Raw genomic sequence first — 19,844 nt, 5'->3', positions numbered from 1 at the left:
AAAAACGCTGACTCCTAATGGCTGAGATACTGGTCCGTACAGGTGGAGAATAGGACATACCCTCTTTGAGTTGCTGGACCTCCCGGGACAGTTTCTCCACAACCGAGACAAGGGAGGAGGAAACAATTTCTTCATATTCCCAGAGTCTGCTAACCACTTCATCCACCGTTGGTGCTTCTTCCTCTTTCCAGCACAGTACTGCCAACGAACTGGCATACGACGCTGGTGTGCTCCATACCAACTTCTGCCACATGGGTCGCGTGCACTGGACTTCATCTGGGTCTTTGGGCATTTGGTCATCGTTCAGGTCACTATAAACCACCTCCAGCATGCCTAATTCTCTCAGGTACTGGATACCTCTCTCCATAGTGGTCCATTTGCTTGGGCGATATATAACATCTTCCTTGAAGGCATACCTTTCCTTCATGCCTCACAGCAGTCGCCTCCAGAGGCTGAGGACCTGTGTCCCTTTTCCCATTGCTTTGTCAATGCCCCCTTCCCTAGCAAGGGATCCCAGCTGTTTGACTTCCTTCCCCTCTAATTCCAGGCTACTGGCCCCATTATCCCAGCATAGGAGCAGCCAGGTAACAGTATGCTCGCCTGGACGACAGCTGAAATCTTTCCACATATCTCGCAACTCATTCAGGGATAAGGATCAGGTGGTTTCCATCTCATTTATGAGTTCTTCCTCTTCCTCCTCCCTTCCTCGTGATGGCCCTGCTTTTCCATCATCCCTTTCTAAATGACCTGACTTCCGCTTCAAAGATTTCTTCTTCTGTACAGGGGCGATGGATACCAGCGACGGTTGGTCCTCTGGTTCAGCTGTAGTACCCATCGCAAGAGTTTGGGTAGCTGCAGTGCCTGTCGTGGGGGTTGGAGTAACTGTAGTGACTGTTGCCAGGGTTTGAGTGGCTGCCGTGCCTGTGACGGGATTTGGAGTAACTGTAGTGACTGTTGCCGGAGTTTGAGTAGCCACAGTGCCTGTTGCAGGGGTTGGAGTAACTGCAGTGACTGTTGCTGGGTTTTGAGTAGCCATAGTGGTTGTCGTGGGGGTTGAAGTAGCCGCAGTGCCTGTCGCAGGGGTTTGAGTAGCCAGAATGGTTGTTGTGCGGGTTGAAGTAGCTACAGTGCCTGTCGTGGGGGTTTGAGTAGTCACCGTGTCTGTTGCTGGGGTTGATCTCTGGACAGTATTCCTGAATAGTTGTTTAACTCTAAACAAGACCTGAACCACATTCAGGAGACATAGCAATATGAACATGCTTGTTTGAACATCCCAAGGATATTCAAAATTCTCAGGGAATATTGTGGACGTCTTCATGAAGATGATAGAAGAAAAAGGAGTTTCTGAAGATATGGAAGGGAAGATGAATAAGTGGGAGAAAGTGTCCCATCCTGTCTCCCCACTAAATTCATCCTCCGAGGTGAAGAGGTAAGAAGTATAATTATTAATAGTTTCCAAAAGATAGCTCCCGAAGAACAGGAATGATGGCAGTGCTGAATACAGGCTCGTGACCAATAATTTTATCATAACGTAAACCAGTATAGCAAAGCAATGACCTTAATCCATTTCCCAGAGATGACCAACCCCACATACAAACTGATAATCAACAGTATAGACAGCCAGTAAGGTGCTACATAGCAAAACTCCAAGAACAGATCCAACAACTCTGAGAGCAAATAAACCAACATTGTGAACAGCGAGTACTAAACTGATATAATGAATGCTTATAACAAATTTGTTTTAACCCGTTCGGGTCAGATGTGTCGTTATCTCAACCCTTTGAGCCCCACGTTGGGCGCCAAAAAGGACTGTCGTGGTTTAACCTGGCGGGCAGCCGAATACCACACAGCCGATCACTCACTCCCCTGCCCCGCAGTGGGATGCCTGAGGCATTACAGTTTCATCAGGAGCCAACAGTTCAAACGAATCTTCCCCATCTTTTGATTCTCCCTCCGGTATTGCTGAATCAGTCACATTTTGCAACTTCTGCAGAGCTGTATACACAACTCGCCAGGTAATCAATATTCCTTCTGGAATTTCTAATTGCAAAATCTGTTTATTCTGCAATTCCTCCCCCACTTTCTGCCATTGCTTTAAATCATAACACCCGGCCATTCCTACAGAAGGGAACCAAGGGCAGTGATCCTGGACCCACGCAAGGAGTCTCACCAATTGTATTGGAGCGACCTTAAAACCTTGTTCCTTCAATATACGTTGAAATATTTCAAGTTGAAGCTTCTGTGACTGACATGCCAATTTCCCCGCGGCTGCTCACCTGAATCGTCCTGCGACCGGTGATGAATTGAGCTCGATATGTTGATCCTCCGTTTATCCTCCGTCCAACTCAACAGGGGTACACCACCGGATATTTCTATTTCCTTTCTTCAAGACCTTCTTTCTTCAGGTCGTCTTATTTTTTCATGTCGCTGTTCGGGTACCATTTGGGGTGTATGATTGCACGGACCCTCACATATACATGCACAGAATCGTTTATTGTTACAATACAGGAGTATATATCCTTTACCATAGCGGGGAGGTCCCGCTGTCTGCCCCAGTCATCACCCGATTCGTATCCCTTATAAACTACGAAAAACAGTCTCTCTTCCTTTTGGCAAGGATCCACACATCTGCTCTCAGATCCGCTTATTCTCAGGGTTAACCAGTCACGCGATTCTCTTGATGTTTACAGTTCCCTTACAGAGGAGACAACTAAGGCAGGCGTTCAGGTCTTATCTCAGGCGTACATGCGCGTCTGCTAGTTCTCAGCACGCAGGCCGAAGTCCTATCTTATCTGGGCCGAAACTCCCAACTCCACAATTCTTCTCCGCACAGGTGGAGCAGGTCTTTGCAGCAGAGCAGCAGTGCTGTAGATACAGCTCCACCTCCTGCCCGGTCTCTCTGGCCGTGGTCAGGTCTGGGACAGGAGCCTCAGTTCACATTTGGGGAGTTCGGGCAGCTGGGTGCAGGCTTTCTGTCCTCGCTTCGGGCGAGACATGACATGCGGGAGGTTTCAGCAGCTCTGTTTTAATGTCTTGGTGGCTGCGCCCCCGCGAGCCAGCCCCGGTCGGGAGCAAATGTGTGCGGTCCATGCATCTGGAGTCTGCTCCCCTTGCCTGTCCTCTTGCAGCGTGGAAGAAGGTTACTTTAATAAAGTGAGAACTGAAATTCTGCGTTATCTTTAATCAATAAAAGAGAATTCTGTAATTACAGGATTTTGGGATATTTCAGATCCTCAAGATAAAAACATGGATCACCGCACTGGAGGATTTTTGCCACTGTACTGTGGATCATGCAACCTTAAGATAGCTCTTTTATGTTTTAATTTTTCCGAGTTATTTCCAAGTCTCATGGACCTGTGGTGCAATCCTGTAACGGGTGGCTGGGTGCCATTCATGTGCTCTCTGTGCTGTTGGGCTGCAGGTCCCTCCCCAGGGCTCCTGCCCTGCCTGCCCCGTTGTGGGACGTTGCACCAGAGGCAGGTCTGTGGCTGCCGGCCCTGCAGTGGTCCTGCAGCGGGGCCGCGTCCTGCCCTCGGCTGCAGCCCTGGTCCTGTGGAGAACTGGACCCCCTGAGCGGTGGGGATGGCCATCACGTGCATCCTGCAAGTCAACAGTGTGGCCAGGGGACCAGAAACATCTGCTCCCGCAGTTTGGGCACCGCTGTGGTGGTGGGGATGCACCGAGTCAGGCTGGGGAGGGGGACCTGCCTCCCTGGAGCACCTGGCCTGCTGTGCTGCTTTTCTTGTCATTCAGCCCTGCTGAGCAGGAAGACCTAAGAGCTGGGGAGTTGATTTTTGCCTTTTTGCATCTCTGGTGGAGGAGGGGATGGGCATAACTGCGTGATGGTTCAGTTTGTACTTCTGCCTCCTGTGGAAGGGAGCGAAGGCATTGCATAGGAAAAGCAGCACAAGCTGCAGGGTACACACCATGGTGGGATTGTCTCTTTTCTCCAGAGCTTGCCAGTATGTGGCATTAGACAGAGCTTTAGTGTGGGACAGCTGAGGAGAGAGGGAAAAGGAACTTGATCCATCGCTGGGATTGCTCTGACCTGCCCCAGGGCTCGGAGATGTTGATGTTGGAGGAACGTGCACCGGACACCACATGCAGGATGCAGAAACTCAGCATTTCTGACCGCTGTTCAGACTGAAAGCATAGGAAGGAAAATCTGGGTGATCACTGCCTACCTCTTTTTTCTTTATTCCCCTTGTCCTCGTCTGTCTGAAGCATTTTTTGTCACTGATTTGTTTTTCCCCCTTTCTCCTTGCCTTCTCTCGCAGGCTTTGAAGCAGCATCGTGGCAGATGAAGGAAGACTGGTGGCATCTTTTTTCCTGCACGTGTTTTCTTCTGCTTGCGACCACCGTTTTGTGCTGGCTGCTTCCCTGGCAGACGGTGTCGTACACGGGGTGCCTACTTGCTCAGGGCAGACCTTACCCTAACCCTTTCCTGTGGAGGGAATTCAGCCCTTAGTGCCACATGCCTGTTGCATGCAGCTGTTCCTTGTGAAAGGCTGTTCAGTTTCCTAGGATCCTCTACTTTTGCTCCCTGGGTATGGGCTGCAGTGTGCCCTTCTGGCTCTGCTCTCCTCGTGTCCGTTTAATGGGCAGTCTTACCGGAGCATGAATCAAAAGCTGGGGGCACTACAAAACTCTTTGGATTTGACCAGGTTTTGGTGGTTTCCAAAGGAGCTGTTGAATTGGTATCCTCTCTGACTTCAAACTTCAGCAGTGTCCTCACTAACTCCTGCTTGGTGCAGGTGGTGCCCAAAGGCTGAGGACCCTTGAGCTGCCCACACTGAGTGCCACGTGCTCCAGCGCTGGGTGTCTGGGATAACCAGCGGCAGGAGTGCAGGCAGGATGCTGCTGTGACTTCTGGGATAGCATGTAGGCCATGAGTGGTCGCTGACTTTTCCTCTGTTTCTCCCACCAGCTGCGACAATTCCCCAGTAGGAGGGTAAAGAAGAAAAGGGAAAAGTCCGATCCAGGTCCGAGCACCTCCTCTGCCTCTACGGGCATCTCTGCCTCGGGACAGACACGTCAGAAAGCACCAGGGGGACGTGTGCTGGCGCTCTGTGAGCAGATGCTGGTAAGCTAACGTCGTGTTCCCTCTCTCCGTGCACTAGTATTTTCTACTTTTCTGTGGCAACGCCTCTGTAGCAAGTAGAGGAGCGGAGATGATTTCTGAAGTCTTCCACTGGCCTGCTTCACCTCTTCTGCTTGCATGTACCTCCTCTTTGAGGAGGCTCTGCTTTTATCGTTTGGCCTGCTCTTTCTCAGATCAAAATGAGCTGTTCAATAGTGGTTTGTTTCGGACAGTTCTGGTCCTCCTGGCTGGTCCTCCTTGATTTGCTTGGGACAGAGTTTAAAGAAAAAAGAGAAGAGTAAACTTGCCTCAAAAGGCTGAAAGCAGGTTTTAGTTCGAGCCGTATCTCTGGTTTCTCTCCCAGTGGATTTTAGCTTTCTAATGGAACTGAAATCCAATGAATATCGGATAAGCTTGATAGCAGTCATATTTGCCACCACACATTTGTAATAGATTGTCCCCTAAATGGTGTTTTGCTTGCTGAGCCCTGCTCCAAGAGTAAGGGTGTTTAAAAACTGCTGTGCTTTTTTTCAGCAGCTGGATACAAACCTAACCAAGAAGAAGCAGCAGCCTCTGCGGGAGAAAGAGACTATGGTCAAGAGGGAGATGGTGTCCTGTTATCTGCACACATCCAGTGCCGTGAGTATTTCTGACCCTCGCTGCTGCCCCTGTGCTGGGGTCCTCGGGAGCAGGTGCTACAGGCTCCAGCACAAAAACTCCAGCCTGGCTTCTAAACAAAAAATTCAGAAGTTTTTGAGTTCCAGCTCAGCCCTTCCTTCCTGCTCTTGATTCTGGCAGGCCCTGTATATCTCATTCAGGGGGCTTGCTGCTTCCCAGCAAAGGCAACTAATGCTATCAGTTTGTGAAGCAGAATAAGGCCAGCCTGCCAGGGACCTGGAATTGGAGAGGGGTCGGAGGTCTTGGCTAGAGGTGGGGGTTTGTCTGGGGCTTTGTCTTTAAATGTGACTGGGACGTTATGGGTCACAGCTTTTGAGTCCTTTCAGTAGCTGCTCATACTGGATATCATCACAGGTAGGCAGGTGGTTTCACTTTGACTTTTCCAGAAGTGTATACTTTTTTTTCTTTTTCTTTTTTTTTTTTTTCTCCCCAGAGTGGGATTTAGGGTTCAGTGCATCGTTAGCCAAGGATTTTCCACGTTCGGTTTCTGAAATGCAGAGCCGATGTTGAGACACACAGGCATAGTGCAGCAACTTGTCTTCCTCTAAAGCAAACAGAAGTCATTCACAAAAGCGTATGACTTCCTTTCTAATTCAAGATACTCATCATACTCGAGGAGGACCCTCCTGTTCAACAGAAACTTATTGCCAGAATACCAGGAGATGGACAAGTGCCAGCTTCTTCTCTTGACAGGGAAATTGCTACACTTCCTTCATTATTTTCAAAGGTAGCTTCTGGTTTAAAAAGAAAAAAGTGGTTGAGAGGTTTGGGCATCTATGACATCTCAGGACTTGTAGCTGTGCTAGTTCAAGGTAAAGATTTTAGGGAAATTCCTTGGCTTTAGCCTTCTTACCCGGAGCCATAAACTGGCCCAAATGACAGCTTCTTGGAAGCAGAATATAAGATGGATTTCTTGGAACACACAATGAAGTGCTAGCCCTCTTGTAGGCAGAAGAGCAGCAAATGGGATTTAAATACCTCATGTCGTTAAATGTAAACGGTAGGAAGAGAAGAATGGGTCTTCTAGAGAGAGGGATACTTTGCTTGCAGTATGGGTTTGAAGGTGCTGTGCTGTACAGCGTGACACCAGCACAGCCACGCTGAAGGCAAAAGAGGACGTCCTGTAAAAGAGGGACAGACGTGGCTCTGCTCGCTCTTTCAGGTACCCGTGGGTAAACCCACAGACAGCTCCCGTAAAGAGCCCCTTGGAGCAGCAAGGTTGAGCAGCAGCCCCATCAGGTGAGGTGGGGAAGGGTGTGGGCTGGGACGCTGGACAAAACCAGGGCTATCAATGAGAAACTGGGAGCTTTGACCTTGGGAACTGCGCTATGGCTGAGTAGAGGTGAGGAAGGGTGGAGGCTGTGCAAAAGTGCGTGGGGTTTTTGTGTGTGCTGATGATTTTGTCTGTTCCTGACAGCTGGGTGCAGAGCTTCGGTCCTGATGGCCTCGCCACTCTGCTGGAGACCTGAAAAGGCTCCAGGAGGAAAAGGTGCTGCAGGGTGAGCAGCTGATCGCGTGGGCATCATTGCTGAGTGTCTGTCATAGTGTCCAGAAAGCCACAAGGCTCGTTGCTGCTCCACGCTCTTCCTGGCTCTCCTGGCGCAGCCCCACAGACATGGAGCTCTGCGTCCATCTGTGTTTCAAGTGTTCTTAACCTTCCTGTGTTCTTCCTCTTCCTACTGAGTTTGAATTTGACGGGTATAATCATACCGAACATACTGCAATAACTGACCAACAGATAGTATTTGCAGTTTGCCCCGTGGCTCCTCAGGACTGGTTACTCCTGGGGTCAGGCCAAGAACTGTAGCGCCTGGAGAACCTGGTTCAGCCCTGGGCTTTTTCACGGTCCAATGGCAACCCCTTTCCTCTCCACGTGATTGTTCTCCCAGTGTGTCCAGCGGGGTGGCCATCCTGGTCCCAGGGTGTAAGGAGAATGGATGACGGCTACCTCAGTGATGCTCACCACGACACAGTGGTGAGGCTGGGGAAGACTGGTCCCTGGTGACCGCAGACATTTTCAAACGCAGGATTAGTACTGTGTCTGTATGTGGTCTGGTTGTGTGAGGGGGGAACAAAATACCAGCTCAGGGTGGTATGGCCAGGGCGGGAGGGAAGAAGAAAGAGGATCAGGGCAGGTTGCTCACGATGCGATGAGGCAGTGGTTTGCTTGGGGGCTTAAAGATCTCTTCTGAGATGGAGATGGTGGGAGGAGGTGTTTGGGATTGAGCTGAGGGATTCTTGTGAGTAGGGGGGGCGATTGATAGCAGTGTGAATATTGGCTGTATTGGAATTCAGTCTGGTGGTTTCCTGCATAAACAACCTATCGTACCGTCTTTTGAAAGTCCATTAAGGTGGAATCTTGGTGTGATTGTGGGTGCTGAGGGCCTCATCATCGCCTTACCTAAGAGCTCTGGAGGAAAGAGAGGAGGTGTCTTGTTCCATAAGTTTGTCAGCTCGCTGATTTTCTTCCTCGCAGGTCACATAGTACATGATGCAGACAAGAGACCATCCAATGCCTGAAGGCTTTATGCACAAGCAGGTAAGAGCCTTGTGCAGTGTGTAGAGACAACCTCACACAGCCACAGCTCCCGCTGCAGGGTGTCTGCCCAGTTATCTCAGAGCAGTTGCTGGAATGGGCAGGGAAAATAGTGCTGGAAGTTTCCTGCTCTTTAGTAAATCCTTGATACCGTCCCGTTGCTTGTTTTGCTTTTTCTCCTACTGTACATTTCCTGGTACCATCACCATCACATACTTTCCTGGGACTTACAAAACACTTTCTGTGTATTTGTACAGGCCTGTGGGACTTTGGCTGCTCTGCCCTCTTTTGTGGCTTTCTCTGCTCCTCTCTGATTATGCCTCTTAACTTACATATGAGGGCTTGATGCCCTTCAGTATTTCTTCCCATTTGTCTTTCTGTGTATCTGTGGGTTTCTAAAATTATTATTTGACACTCCTGTGCAGTGGACACCTGTTTTCCCTTTCCCGTGAATGAGCTGGGGCGCTTCCTTGTCCCTCTGTGTGCTCTTCCCCGCTCTCCTTGGGTAAACGGAGAGTCTCTGTTTCCTCCCAAGTCCACATGTTCCTTTGAGGCTTCTTAAGTTTCCCTGAAAGGCTTTCTCTTGCTGGCAGCGTGTGGTTTGAGATGCATCGCTCCCTTCCTTGTCACTCCTCTGTGCCCTGTCCGAAACAAGGGTAACACAGGGGTTTGGACAAGGTTTTGGAACAAGTGTTTTCTCATGGTTATTCCTCAGAGCATTGTCAATCACGAGGCATTCCCATCTCACTCTTCTTTAGAGCTGGCTTAGTCTCGGACATGAATTCCAGCTTTCCTTTCTTTTCAGTTTGGAATCAAACACCGCTGGGTACAAAAGAGGGGGTGCTGCTCCTGGCGAGAGCTGTTGATATCAAAGTCCCTTGTCTGACGATCGATGCAGTGAAGGTTCTGTGTACCCTCTGCCTCAACCCGAAGGCGCGGACATGGTGACAGAAATCCTGCCTTCTGCTGCTCTTGAGCTTTCGACTGGCCTCTCTGTGGAGTCTCTCTTCTGCCTCTGGCTCTTCTCTTCATTTTGTAATTGGTCTGCACGTGCGCCCTCCTGCCCTGGCTTGTGGGTAGCTGCTGATCCTCTCTCATTGCAGCTGTGAGCAGGTGCTGGAGACTTTTGCTGGAAGAGCAGAAACAGATGGGGTGGAGCGATTCACACCCCTCTTGGCTGGCCTGGGGAGCGGAACCTCGGTGGCGCTGAAGGTACGTAGTTCCTCAGGTTTGTGTGGACATGGCACTTGAAATCTTACTCAGGAGCTGGAGAGCTTGAAGTGGGATGAATTTGGTGTGGCTGAAATGCCTTTGGCTTTACTGCTTTTTTTCTGCTACAGCTTTGTGTTACCTTCTGGCCTCCTTATAAGTCCTGAACCAGTGACTTCCAGTCCATGCCCACAAGTTTTCTCTTTTGTGTGTGTGTGTGGTTTTTTTCAGGTGGCCTGTATGCAGCCGATCAGTGCCATGATCCGTCCTGCTTGTGAGCTTGACTTGGGAGTTCAGATACGTAGTGAGTTGTCTGTGTACTCCATGTACCTCATCTTGAATTCAGAAAGCAGCGCCACCCTTTTCATGAAAAGAAAAAAAAGAAAAAAGAAAAAAGAAAGGTAGTGCTTTCCAAGGACTAAAATTTACTTAGTTTTAGTGAGTAGGTAGGTGAACAGAGCACATACACTCCTTACCTGGTGTCCAGCTATTAATGCGAGGGGGTATTACGATGAGAACCCGCTAGATAATTATACCCTGTTTTTTTGCATTTTTACCATCTTTCATGAAAAAAACTACCAAAGGTAATAATAGTAATAGGTAATAGTAATAACGGGTAATAGTAATAGTAATAACGGGTACTTGCCCGTTATTGCTCATGTAATCTGTGGCAGAGCTAGGACTTGGAGTGAGATTACCATGCTTAGTCTTACCATTCTAGAGTATTTAAAACATTTCCTTGAAACGCTTTCCCAAAATCACAAGACCTGACTTCTGAAATAGCCGTTTTCCTAGGAGCTGCATCTGAGCTAAGCCAGATGAGAGAGTCCTGCCTGCTGTTAGGCACTGAGGCTGATGACAGGTCACCCAGCAGTTCTGGCAAGGACAGAACAAGATAGATACGTATGTTCCTCTGTGCCGCTTGTAAATTCCGTCATGTGTCTTGCGTAAATTGGTCTCCAGGTTTTGCAGGTTGTAGGTTTGGTAGGATCGATTGGTGCTTAAACGTGATGGTAATAGCAAAACCTGTAGGCATCCATGTAGGGCATTTTGGATTTCATAGAATCTGCAAGGATATTTGAAGAGTTTAATGTTATGTTGAGGTACTGTAGTTAGAGCGTTATCAGAAGAAAGTCTTGGCAAAGAAGATGAAGATGGCAAAGATACTCAAAAGCGTTATAACCTTTGACAGTGGAAACAAGTCATTTACAGTTTATATGAACAGTCTACTATTCTTTTCAAAAATTTACAGAGAACGTTTTGCTGTTTCCTTATCAGAACTTAGTGGTAGTAAATTAAAGCTCTCCACTGAGATGTAAAAAAAGGAGTCATGTGTCCTGCAAAGAAGAGTAATTGCACGGACTTGATAGTCTTACTCTTTTCAGTTCTCCTTAAAAGGCAGGTGTGTGCTTCCTCACCTGTGCTGTACATGAGAAAAAAAAACCACCCTTGAAACCTCCTCTGAAATTAAAGGTGGGTGAGACACATCACATTTTCCGCCTTTTCCACTATCCTGCTTTCTCTTGAACTTGTTTGTATCGGTATCAAAAATTCTTTGCTTTCCCTGGAGCCAAGACAACTTAAGATTTTGGTTTTGTTTTCAGCCCGGCAGTCTCCTGTCAGAGAGAGGTGTCCATGCAGAAGTGCTCGGTCACAGAGCACTGTCTCCTTGCTGCAAGAGGACTAAGAGGTGGGTGCGTAGTTAGTGATGCTTCTCATCCATGCTTTGGAGGGTTTTCAGGTTGGTGGTCATTACAGAATTACAGTATACAGATAATATACAGCTAATTACTGCGGTAGTCTGAGGGTATAAGGGAAAGCATACAGTTTCTTTTCTGAAAACTGAAGGTAATTCAGTTAGAGGGAGAGCCTGTTTGGAAGTTTCAGTAGTTTGGGGGCAGAGGCCAGTTGGGGGCTGGGGCCCTTGGGGGTGGGGGCTGTTTCTGCCCCGTGCCCTTGGCCTGGCGCTCACAGCTGGGAACGGGCTTTCCAGAATCCTGCTGGAAGGAGCCAGATGTGGGAGCTGTGGCCGAGCTGGGGGACAGGGAGCACCCCTGGACCAGCCTCAGGACCTGCGGCACACCTGCCTTCAAATCAGCTCTCCCAGCAGGACGTTGCCCAGGAGCAACTCTGAGTTTTGCTCTTCTCCTTCAGGAGCCGTGTTCCACACCAAGCACACCCAGAGCTGCGCCTGTGCCAGGAGAAGACTTCACGCACAGCTGGGGCTGATGGTGACAGTTCCCGCCAGATGTGCATGTCAGAGAGATGCAGGTAAGATGCCGTGGAGGAGACACTGACTGATTGCCCCTTCTCTTGCAGGAGCAGGGTTTAAGAGCAGGAGGGAGCCAGGGTACAAGGGCCTCCGAGGTCAAAAAATGCATCAAACAGCCAGAGCACGAAGCAGAGGGAGAAGAGAGATAGGTGCAGGTCACGTGGCTGGGACAGTGCTTTCAAGGTAACATCTGCCACAGAAGCACAATAACAGGAAAAGGCCTTGGGAGGTCATGGAGTGACTGAGGAAAGTGCCTGGCAGAGAGAAGAGCCCGGAGAGACAGGAGACAAGGTAGAGATGGAGGTGACAAAGATGGCATGTGGAAATTGAGGGTGCAGGTCCTTGTGAAGACACTGGTGGCTGAGCAGCTGACGGGGAAGGAGCAGGAACCTGGCTTCTGCTGCAGGTACTTGTGGTGTCACTTGCTGCTGAGCAATGGATAGGGTAGGAGTTTTTAAATTACTTGTGCAGATGCGGGTGATATCACTTGTGACTGAGTAGCAGCTGGATAGGAAAAGACGCATGGCCTGCTTAGGTGCCTGTGATGTCATTCGTGGCAGGAACTAGCCCGTTGCTTTTTCAGGTGCTTGTGATGTTACTGGTGGCTGAGTAGCTGGAGAAGACAACATGAATCACACAAAGACGACCCGAGCCTCTAATCGAGCAGCGCTGAAGATGCTCTGTTCCCGGTCATTTTTTTTCCCTGAGATCTCTGCGTGCTAATTTAATATGCTCAGTAGGTGTAGAAAGCTTCCACCCTTCTGGATCACACGGGTGCTTTCATGAAGGAAGTCTCGAGTTAAAAAATTTCAAAAAAACCCCAAAGCCCTCTGTTCTTTCTCACATGGTCAAACTCTCTACAGAAATCAGAAGCACCACTTAGGACTGGGTTTGGTTATGATGCAATTTTATTGTTTCGATCCTAAACGTCAAGTTTGATGATTAGCATTCTTATGATAATGTTTGTCTGCGGCCTTTGATGGTAAATTGCAGGTTGTGATGGCAAGCTCCGTCACAAGTACTGAACGCTTCTGTCCACAAGCCATGCACCTGAAACACGTGGCAAAGAGTGAGGCAACATTTGCTGGTGATGCTGCAAATGCTTACTTTTTAGTCCTCCTCTCCGGAGTTCTCTTTGGATTTCTTTTTCTTCTTCACTTTCTTGCATTTCTTTTTCAATTCTGCATCACCAGAATGCTCGCTTCTGCCTTTCACCGCTTTCTTTTGGGTGCACTTTCATCCCCCTCTGCACAGGCGTGTTTCCTCTTTCTGCACGTTTCTTTTCCGTGTGCCTGGCCAGAGCCTGCAGGCTCTGGGTGAACCGGCACTGGTGGGAGCGCACGTTGTCCAAGTGAGTATTTCCCCGGCTGCTGCTCACCTACCGAGCCAGGCTGCGTGTCTGCTCTGTGGCCGCTCAAGCCGTGCACGCTTTCCCCTCTGGAGCTTCTGCCATTCACGGGGGCTGTTTCTTTCCCTGTGGGAAGAGCTGCACAGGTTCCCACTGCCAGGCGCCGGCTGACGGTGAGCGCGCTTCTGCGTTTCTGCGTGGCGAGCGCGCCTCGGGCTGGGAGGCGACAGTCTGGTTGGCTTCTGTTCAGCTTCCCCCCCTGCTCAGAGTCAGAGCGCGCTCTCTTCCCGCCGCAGCGCTGAGGGGGAGTTCCTGCAGAGTCCCGTGCTTGTCTCTTCCTTTGGGTCCTCTGCATATTTTCTCCACCTTCTTGATTCCTCAGTCCCACGGTGACGCCAGAAAATGGACTCTTCTGCACTTGGTCCAGCTTTGCCCCACAAGTGCTCTTTGTCTCTTGGCATTCAGCACCTGCTCCAGGGCTCAGATCATGGTGCCTGGAGAAACAACAGTGATCTTAGTCTAGGGTTGTTCTCGCAGCCTCCTCGTGCCTTCAGTCTCATCCTTTCATTGTCTGGCAGCACTTGGTGTGACACGCAGAAGCCTGAACCAGCACTAGAAGCTGGAAATGAGATCACGGTCTTGCAGCCACGTCTGTCCCTTTCAGAGCAGTAACTCATCTTTATACCCTCTCGGACCTCCATTTCGCCTCTTTTCGCAGCTAGCCAGTCTCAGAGAGCAGACAGCCAGCAACTTACACCAGCGCAAGAGTTTAGTGCCGGACAAGGAGGGAGAAGAAAGGAGCGGGCAAACTGCAGAACAGACAGAACTTAACTAGACAAACAGTCATTCTCTCCTAGGACAGAAAGCAAAACCCACCACAGGAGAACACCACCACCACGATCAGTAACAGGAGAGGGAGTGTATTCGGAACACCCTTCCACACTTGTTATTACCTGGCATAGAAGAGTAAATACGGACGCTGGCGCAGAACCGTCTTGATGTCACAAAGACCTACAGAGTCATCATTCATCTTGTACCACCGTCCATCGCCGGCCTGCAAAGAAAGGCAACGCTATCTTTAGATGAACTGCAGGATTTTTAAAACAAAAACACAGAGAGAACACCGCTGAAGGACACCATGCGCCAACGCAAATCGCAGAGTTGACTTTTACCTTCACGAAGCAGTAATAGTGTCCTGCCTGACAGCTGGAACCTTCATGTACCAGGACAGCATACAAGGAGTAGAGGAGTGGTTCTCCAGCCGCTTGAGACATGTATGCACCAAGGTCCAAATATTCCGGATACTGCACAAGCTAAAGAGAGACCGAGAAGACTAAAAGTTATCCTGAGAGTCTTTAGGAAGCAGCCTGAGGAAACCTTGCCACCAAACACAGGCTAGAGGTATAGAAATAGATCTTCTCGGTTCATCAAAAAAAGGCGTTGCCATTTCGTCATTGAAGTGGCAGAAAACTGTTCTCGGCCAAACCAGCTCTTTACGAGCACAGCGGAGTGCTTATCTTCGCATTGGAACTTTCCTCTTACCACAAGGGAAAGAGCAAGGCACAGCTACCAGAGCTATTGCATTGATTTTTCTTAGGCAGCTGCACTCGATAGCCATCGTGTGCAGACGTTAACAACTTCCAAAAAAGGGTTCTCCTTCGGGAAAGGTCTCCTTCCAAGCAGACAAAGTTGCAGTGCACTTGTATACATACCTTGCTAATCTTTCTGCCAGAGAAAGGATCGAATCTCTTCAAGCACACTGTCAGGACATTGGAGGAGCGATGTATCGCAAGCCTCTTGGACGCAGTGGCCAGCTGTTCACACCTTGAAAACAAGCACAGACCCAACTGTTGCAACCAATCTTCTCCCCGCTTCACCCCCCATCCACGTATGGTTGCGTAAAGGCTTGTTTTGCCCAACTATCGTATGCGCAGGTTTGCATTTCAGACCCCTTAAGTCCGTACGCTCTCACGGAAGGTAGCTTCGGTCTAGGGTGGCTCACTTTGGAGAGCAGCAGTCTACAGTCTTTACAAGAACTAGGAACGACACTGTTTAGAGAGCCGGCAGAGGCTGCTATTGCTCCAAGGACTGAGGTCTCCTGGACAGTGTCTTCTCCCTTCTGGCCATGGGGGTAGTTCGGCGGGCAACTTCATAGCTAGGAAGGTTGACCACCTCCAGGGCAGACAATGCCAGGAAGAAAATTCTCATCAAAGCTTTCCAAATACTCAGGCAGAAGGGAAAAAAATTACCCGTGTTAGAAACAAGTGCATTATTTTCCAAGTTCTGGATGACTCAGGTGGATTAGTTGTATGGGAAAGAAAAAAAAAGAAAAAACCCAGGCTGTCTCATGACTGTGTTTCTCAATTAAGTCAAAATGTAACTAGGGCTCCCGGACATGCAATACCGTAACCCAGTATCTACTATGAAGATGTCTTTAGTAATAATCTTACTTGCTACATTTATAGCCATTTTCACCATCCAACTGCTCAGGTTTGAAAAAGTCTTCCAGAGCTTCAGTGACAGATGAGGCTGCCTGGATGAGAAAGAAAGGAGAGCGCTAAGCTCCTGGAAACCCAAAATCCCAAGAAATAGCTACCCGTGTGGTGCCAGCATTATCCCAAGAAAGAGCTACCCCTGGGCGGTACCAGAGTTGCCTGTGGTACGCATGGTCAAAAATAGCAAAAGCAATCAAAGCCATCCGAGCAGCAATCAGAGGCGAATTGAGGTAGTCCAAAGCAGGGTGGTATGGCAGTGTCATCAGGGCTGTAGATGCCATCCTTACTCTCTGCCCAGCTGACACCCAGCACGGGGCGGCCGTTTACAGGACTTCCACCGAAGGAGCCCAGAAGCCCGGTTCCCTCCCCATCCAGCACCAAGCTCTTGCGTGGTAACAGCCCACAGTTTTAAATCAACGGAGCTTACTGGAGATAAACTAGGCCCCCTGCAGGGGTCTTGAAACATTGTGCACCACAATTTCAAACCATCTTACCTTGATATCCAAAGGAATATCAAGGAATGCTTCGTAGGTGTCGGAAACGGCTTTGCAGCTCAAGCACGTTACTGGAAGGCAAAGAGAAATGCTTCTCAGGTTGGGAAGGAGACTAACTCTGCCCGTTTCAACAACCAACACATACGACTTTAGAGGCACTGGACATACTGCTGCATGCTAGAAAGTAGAAGTTTGTTTACCACAAAGAGAGAAGGAGCCAGAGATGATTCTAAGGACGGTAATATTTTTAAAAAGTACCTCTGGATCTCAGAAAGCCCCCAAATATTTGATGGACGATGGTAGTTTCTTGAGAAGAGATGCCCAAGCTGGAAACAAATCGTAAGGCAGAGAGTTATCTCCTCCAAGAGTTTTGCTTTGTGTGAAAACTCTGGGCATAGGGTTTCCTTGATGGGAGAACATCAAGGAGTCCAGAGGGCTCAGGAACATTGCAAAGGTAATTTGCTTGTGCTTACTCGCTGCTTCCACTCGGACGAGCTCTCTGCATGGCATTGATAGTGTAGCTTAAGAACTCGTGGGCATCTTCCTGCATGCCAGGCTGGAAATGTTCTCCTATTCCTAAGACAGAAGTTGTTAATAGTTCTCTCTGACAAGAAGGGAAGAAACGTGTAAAAGCACCTGAAGTGACTTACTTCTGAGGACCCGGATGACAGCCTTAGGTTGGATGGCACTGGCTGAAGAATGCAGGACCTCGTTAACGTGCGCTTCCATTATGCACATCATGCAGAAGCCTTGCTGACGACCTGAAGAGGGAGGGAGGGAAGCAAGCTTCTCAGGTTAGCAAAGTACCATAGCAATGGCAAACCTAACGGAGATCTTGAAGTTGTAAGAACAGTCTCCACTCTTCTGCCAAGGTGCCAATGTGCCAACAAGCCCGGGACATTTTAGTGCATAGAAAACTGTCTTCAGAGGGATGCTTAACTGACAGAAGTTTTCTGTGCAATAAGCAAAGAGAGTTTAACGTGCAGGAAAAGGGCCCGAGACCCGGGGCTAGAAAGCGGTGCCTTTCTCAAGATGAACACACCTAGGTAGGACAAGAGGCTTCTAGCTTGAGAGTTCAAAGAACACCAACTCAGGGGGCTGACAAAGACGGGATGCTTTTCTCCTAAATCAAATTCGAGATTCTGGGAATCCTTGGGAAGTGCCCGACAAATTTACAAGGAGAAGTTCATAAAAGTACTCACACGACTGGCCGTGCGCACGAGAGAGCAGGTAGTTGGCCAGAGGGGGAGTGTACGTCAGGCACTGCAGGACGGAGTTGAGGAAGCAGGTATTGCCCAGGTTATGGAGTCCTGCTCCAGCTCTCTGTCTTTGCTGCCACTCCATGCAAATCTTCTCCGGGGGACAGAGGATCCTTTGTGGCGGAGCCATTCCCTCGGCAATGACTGCAGGGAAATGACATTTGAAAAGAGATGAGATGATATTGTTGCCTGAAAGCCTATTTGAAAAGTTGAGTTCTGTACAGGAGCACCCAGGACAACCAGCTCTAACCTCCAACACAGAAACATCGGGGGAAGCCTGACACTGCCATCGCAAGAAACAGTTTTGGAAAATAGTCTGTTCCCCTGCTTACTTTGCTGAAAGTCCAACAAACCCACACTCTGATTTCTGTGCCTCGGGCTACCTTCCTTTCCCTCCAGAGTCTTGAATTGGATTAGCAGGGCAAGTCTTCCCTTTTCCCGATTGTAACTTGATGAAAACAAGCAAGTCCCTAGCACAGAAAGTAACCCTACTGATGTCAGATCTTTCTACGAGCAATGCGATCTTTCAAAGTCTTGCACATAGTGGCAGAGGAGTGACAAAATGCGTTTTCCTGTGTCGAATTGAAAACGCCTGGGTAAGTCTGGCTGCTCTCAGGAAACACCCCAGAATTCACTCTAGGTTGTCAGCACATCCACGTTCAGGGATGGAGCACCAGCCACGTCCGTTGCCTTTAGGGATTCACAAAGTCCAAGCCTGCTGGTGAAGCCGTTACTCACGGGAGTCATTCCCCATTGCAGCCATCGCTCCTCTCAGGAACAGAGGGGAAAGTTTGGGATGACAAAGGATGTCAGGACGCGCTCCAGAAAGAGACGATCGGCGCCAATCCCGTCACCTGATGGCAAAGAAATAATTGTAGCTCAATAAAATGATTAAAACCCCCCCAAGCACAACCTACACAACAGCATCCGCTATCCAAAGTGTTCCAGTGGTACCTGTAACTGCTGCAGAGCTGCAGGCTGATGGCCCTACTGACCCTGTCACAGGACTCCAGTTGACAGCAATTACCAAGGCCCTTTTGAAAGACTGCGTTGCATGTCACCTTCTCTGAGGAGGAGCTGCCGCTTACCTGTGGCTAGCGTTAGCAGCAGAGCCCTCTGGCTCTCCAGCCCACGCTTGCCCACCTTGTATGCAGGAGTGACTGGCTTTCAGCCGCTGCTTTAACGGCTGCCTTTGCCGTGCTCCTTTTCTGTCTCCCTTCCTACCGCATCAGTCAGGGTGGGCTTCTTGTCATTCTAGGCTGAGCCCAACGCCTCAGACTACACTGCCACCCCCCTACTTCCCTGTCCTAGGATATGGCAAAGAACTAAGAATTAGCAAGTAGAAACTCTGCCCATAGCCCTGGCCAGCCTATAAAGGTGTAAGAGCTAAGCCTAGAGCTCGGAAGGTATAGACCAGCCGATACTTTTATCCCGTATCTACCTACTCTATGATCTGTCCTGAAAGTCAAATCATAATCACCTTTGAAAGAGGGTGGGAGTTGCAGAGAAGCGGGCAGTAAACGATAAATGGTTGGGAAAAAGTAGGCACGCAAGTAGCAAAGGAAGGAGCCGAGTTATCCCGAAGGCCAGCTCAGCCCAACTAGCTTTCGCTGACCCGCTCCTCAGGATACCAAGCCCTGGCCAGGTGAGCTCACAAGCGCCGGGCGGGTGCCGCATGACTGCCCCTTTGTGACATGGGGCCGCACGGGGACGTGTCCCCTTGAGCCACGTGACCACGCAGCTGCCGCAGCCCGGGCAGCTCCGGCAGCCGGCAGCCGCTGGGCTTCCCCACACGCTGCCGGCGAAGGGCCGTACGTCCGCTGGCAGAGCTCCCGCCTCTTCCCTGAGCCGCACCAGCCGGATGAATAAAAACCTGCCCCAGGCTGTAAGCGTGCCTGTTCACAGCTTTGGCTGGAACATTCGGGTTGCCGAGGGTTTCTTTTCCACTCTTCCCAGGTACAGGAACTGTGTCCGTGAGACTCATGTAGCAAAGCACCTGATCGCTTACAGCTTCATTTCCAATAAATTTTATCTGCCCCCCAAGATTCAACCACAGGCTGACTCTGAACTAGAGCTACCAAAGAAGCACCTTCAGCAACCGTGCTGGGTGGACCTTGGCTGGCTGCCAGGCCCCCACCCAGCCGCTCTCTCACCCTGGAGCTCTGAAAAGCGTTTGGGGGTGCCTTTTTAGCATCTGGTTTAGCCCCTTGTCTCGCCCGGAGGGCAGTGAATATTGCTCCTGCCCCAACGAGGCAGCTGGTTGTAACTCCTGCCACGCTTGAACTGCTCGGTTTGGCCCTTGCCCCACTCGCGGCATCTGCTCTTCCCCAGTCCTGTTCAGGGCAGTTAGTTGTACTCCTGCTCAGCTCAGGGCAGTTAGTTTTGCCCCTGCTCCACTCGGGGAGGCTTTTCTCTTTTCATGTTTTGCTTGAGGCATCCAGTTTGGGCACAGCCTTGCTCGGGTGCCTTGCTT

The 19,844-nt window shown here is 49.7% G+C and overlaps 1 long non-coding RNA gene across 1 annotated transcript; it reads left to right on the top strand.

Annotated features, from left to right (window-relative positions):
* The first annotated feature begins 1,313 nt into the window (after positions 1-1,313).
* LOC142087040 (uncharacterized) lies at positions 1,314-5,716 on the top strand. The gene is made up of 3 exons (XR_012675308.1): positions 1,314-1,429; positions 4,928-5,083; positions 5,615-5,716. It is a non-coding gene; the product is annotated as an uncharacterized LOC142087040 (long non-coding RNA).
* Positions 5,717-19,844: the final 14,128 nt, after the last annotated feature.

Source organism: Calonectris borealis, chromosome 12 (genome assembly GCF_964195595.1).
Source record: "Calonectris borealis chromosome 12, bCalBor7.hap1.2, whole genome shotgun sequence".
In the NCBI taxonomy this organism is placed as follows: Eukaryota; Metazoa; Chordata; class Aves; order Procellariiformes; family Procellariidae; genus Calonectris; species Calonectris borealis.
The sequence above is the reverse complement of the archived record's forward strand: the minus strand, read 5'-3'. Positions and strand labels throughout refer to the sequence as shown.